Raw genomic sequence first — 3,571 nt, forward strand, 5'->3', positions numbered from 1 at the left:
CTGACATGTTTCCTATAGGGGGAGATTTATCAAAGGGTGTAAAATTTAGACTGGTGCAAACTTGCCACAGCAACCAATCACAGCTCCTCTTTTCTTTCACCAGAGCTGGAAGCTGAGCAGTGATTGGTTGCTGTGGGCAGTTTGCACCAGTCTAAATTTTACACCCTTTGATAAATCTCCCCCATAATAGAGTTTGGGGAATTGTTAAAGGGGCAAAACAGGATTAGAAGAAATGGCTGCTCTCTCCCAAAAACGACGCCCCACCTATCTTGGCCTCATTGACTTTAATACGGCTCGCAACCCAAAGACTGGGGTTGTTTTATTTCTGGAAGAAAGCCGCCACGTCTTCTAATCCTGTACAGCCCCCTTAACAATTCACATTTGTGTCTATGGGATCCATCAGAGTTTCCAATATTTTTGATGGGAACGTCGGCCCATTGTGCGGTTCTGTTCTTTCCATCAAAAATACTGAATTTCAAACACTCCCCGTGATTCTTCCTGTAGGGTGTTAGCCGCTCCGGACCCCTACTGAAATAATCATGGATGGATATATGGTGGAGCTGGGAGGACTGTGGGGTTTATGAGCGGTGACCGGCATTTCATGGTGCGTGTGGCTGGCGTAAAGGGGGATTCCCATCTCAGCTTGTTGTCCTTTACCCATAGGATAGGGGATAACAAGCTGATCGCTGGGGATCCAATCCTAAAAATGGAGACGCAATCATCCCTGCAGTGAATGGAGCGCTGACCGTGCCTGAGCGGCTTGTGCTCCATCCATTCTCTACAGGGCCACTGAACGCTTCCAAGCACTGAACTCAGCAGTGTTTGGTGTCCCCATAGAGAATGGATGGAGCGAAGGACACGGTGAGAGCTTCATTCACTGCAGGTCCCAGCAATCAGCCTGCTCTCCTCTATCCTAGAGATAGCGCCTAACAAGCTGACATGGGAACACCCCATTAAAGGCAGATCTCTGATTGGCTGATCCACTTGAATGCGGCTGAGCTGTAATACCAGATACAGCCTCTGGATAGATGTGGCGCTGGAGCAAAAAAAAACAAAAACAAAAAAAACATAAGGATAAAGGATAAACTATAGTCACAGCGGTCACAGACATTGATCACCGGGGTGGGGCCGGCGCTGGACTTATTGGCCCGATGTCGGGTTACAAGAACTCAATCCCATAGTCCAGCTCTACATCCAGACTCCGGCACTATTCATGGGGATCAAGGAAATCATCTCGGCATCAAGAAAGATTCTCGGGGCCCTATTACAGGGAGCCATAATCTCTCCAATCAGGCCGATTGGGCAGATTATCGCTCTGTGCAAGGCTAGGTTCACACTGCGTTTTTGCAATCCGTTTTTCTTCATCCGTTTTTTGCAAAAACGGATGAAAAAAAAGGATGCATTTGTGTGCATCCGTTTTGATCGGTTTTCACATTGACTCCCATTATAAAAAAAAAAAACGGATCAGAACGGATCCGTTTTTTTTTTTAACAGACACAAAAACGTAGCTGACCCTACTTCTGTGTCCGTCAAAAAAAAAAAAAAAAGACGGATCCGTTCTGATCCGTTTTTTTTTTTATAATGGAATTCAATGGAAAAACAGATTAAAACTGATGCACACAAATGTATCAGTTTTTTCCATCTGTTTTTCATCCGTTCTTGCAAAGAACGGATGAAAGAAACTGATTGCAAAAACGCAGTGTGAACCTAGCCTTATAAAGACAACCATCGGCCGGGGGCAATGATCATCTGCTGATCGTCTCTTTTGGTCCCGACCTAAAATCACCGTCTGCCGGATGATGGACGTGTACAGAAAAGAATAAAGTATCTACGTACCTGTCCACGCTCCCCGGAGGGCTTCTGCCCCCTCCCGGGTGTCTTCCTGGCTTCTACCCGCAGCCGCCGGTGGAACTTCAGAGCCGGACTCTGAAGTAACAGGCCGCTCAACCAATCACTGTCCGACGGAGCCGCGAGCAGTGATTGGCTGAGCGGCCTGTCACTTCAGAAGCTGTCCTTGCAGTTTTCCTGGCTGCTGCGGGCAGTGAGCAGAAGCCAGGAAGACACTGGGGAAAAGTGGCTCTTAAAGGGACGGTACCAAAGTCGCTCTTAAAGTGACTGGACCAAAAAGAGTGACTTTGGTGTAGTCCCATTAAAGAGCGACTTTGGTGCCGTCCATTTGAGAGCGACTTTGGTACTGGTTTTTCAAGAGAAAATTTGTTGCCTCCACTTGATGAGCAACTTTTGTCTTGTCCCTTTTAGTGCAACTTTGGTCCTTCCCTTTAAGTGCGATTTTGGTGCCGTCCATTTAGGAGCAACCTCTTAAAGGGACAGTCGCTCTTAAAGGGACAGAACTAAAGTCGCTCTTAAATCGACAGTACCACAATTCACTCTTGCAGGGCTGTGGCAAAAATCCCTCTTAAAGGGACGGTGCCAAATACGCTCTTAATGGTAAAGGGCCAAATTCGCTCTTAAAGTTATGGTGTGAGTGAATGTACCAAAGTGAGTGTAACAAAGTTTCTTTTCAAGGGACTGGACCACAGTTGCTCTTAAAGGGATGGGACCACTTAAAGTGATTGCACCAAAAATTCTCTTAAAGGGCTGGCAACAAAGTCGCTCTTTAATAATTGGTAGCTATCTATACATAGCTAGATAGACACATAAACACATAGATAGATAGATAGATAGACAGACAGTGACAGAGAGAGAGATAAATGCTTCTATGTTGTCCATGTTAAAGCCGCCGCCAAAACTGAGACATGTATGCCATGTGTTGTCTGATTTGGCTTTTGTGGCGTCCCCTCAGAAGCCGCTCCCTTATAGCCTTTTTGGCTTAGGGTCCTTTTACATGGAAAGATTATCTGACAGATTATCTGCCAAAGATTTGAAGCCAAAGCCAGGAATGGACTATAAACAGGGATCGGGCCATACAGGAAAGCCTGAGATTTCTCCTCTTTTCAAATCCATTCCTGGTTTTGGCTTCAAATCTGTGGCAGATAATCTGTCAGATAATCTTTCCATGTAAAAGAGCCCTTAGACCAATAGTGTATGTATATGTATATATATATATATATATATATATATATATATACTGTATATATGTACATGAGATGGATTTTTAGAACAGTGAGACGGAAAAAGACCGTGCTCTGTCCTCTCCAGGCCTTGACCTTGTACTGCAGTGCTTCCAGGTTCAGTGCCCTCCCGAGTGCGTTTCCAAAAATTAGACCCCCCCCCCCCCCCCCCCCCCTAGGGTGCGTAGCAGACTGTTCATACCACCCTGCGTGTTGTAAGCACCTTGGCCGGTGAGTGCACATATAAGGCTTTACATTTACCATGTGTGAATGGAGCAAAAGTTGTTTACATCTAGCATACACAGAGAAACATTCCGTGATGATGTCATCAAGGCTGTGATGTCACATATAACTGCCAGGCAGACAGACAGACACTGTAGTTGCAGCCAGGCAGCCAACCAACCAACCAGGTAGGTAGGTAGCAAGGAAAATGCAGGTAGGTGCCGTTCAAACCATTTAATTTGGATTTTTTTTTTTGGGGGGGGGGGGGGGGGGGTAGG

At 46.0% G+C, this 3,571-nt stretch overlaps 1 non-coding gene across 1 annotated transcript; it reads left to right on the forward strand.

Moving 5' to 3' along the window:
* The first annotated feature begins 3,007 nt into the window (after positions 1–3,007).
* LOC138779850 (U2 spliceosomal RNA) lies at positions 3,008–3,204 on the forward strand. Its single transcript, XR_011361223.1, has one exon. It is a non-coding gene; the product is annotated as a U2 spliceosomal RNA (small nuclear RNA).
* The last annotated feature ends 367 nt before the right edge of the window (positions 3,205–3,571 follow it).

Source organism: Dendropsophus ebraccatus, unplaced genomic scaffold, assembly GCF_027789765.1.
Source record: "Dendropsophus ebraccatus isolate aDenEbr1 unplaced genomic scaffold, aDenEbr1.pat pat_scaffold_795_ctg1, whole genome shotgun sequence".
NCBI classification, from domain to species: domain Eukaryota; kingdom Metazoa; phylum Chordata; class Amphibia; order Anura; family Hylidae; genus Dendropsophus; species Dendropsophus ebraccatus.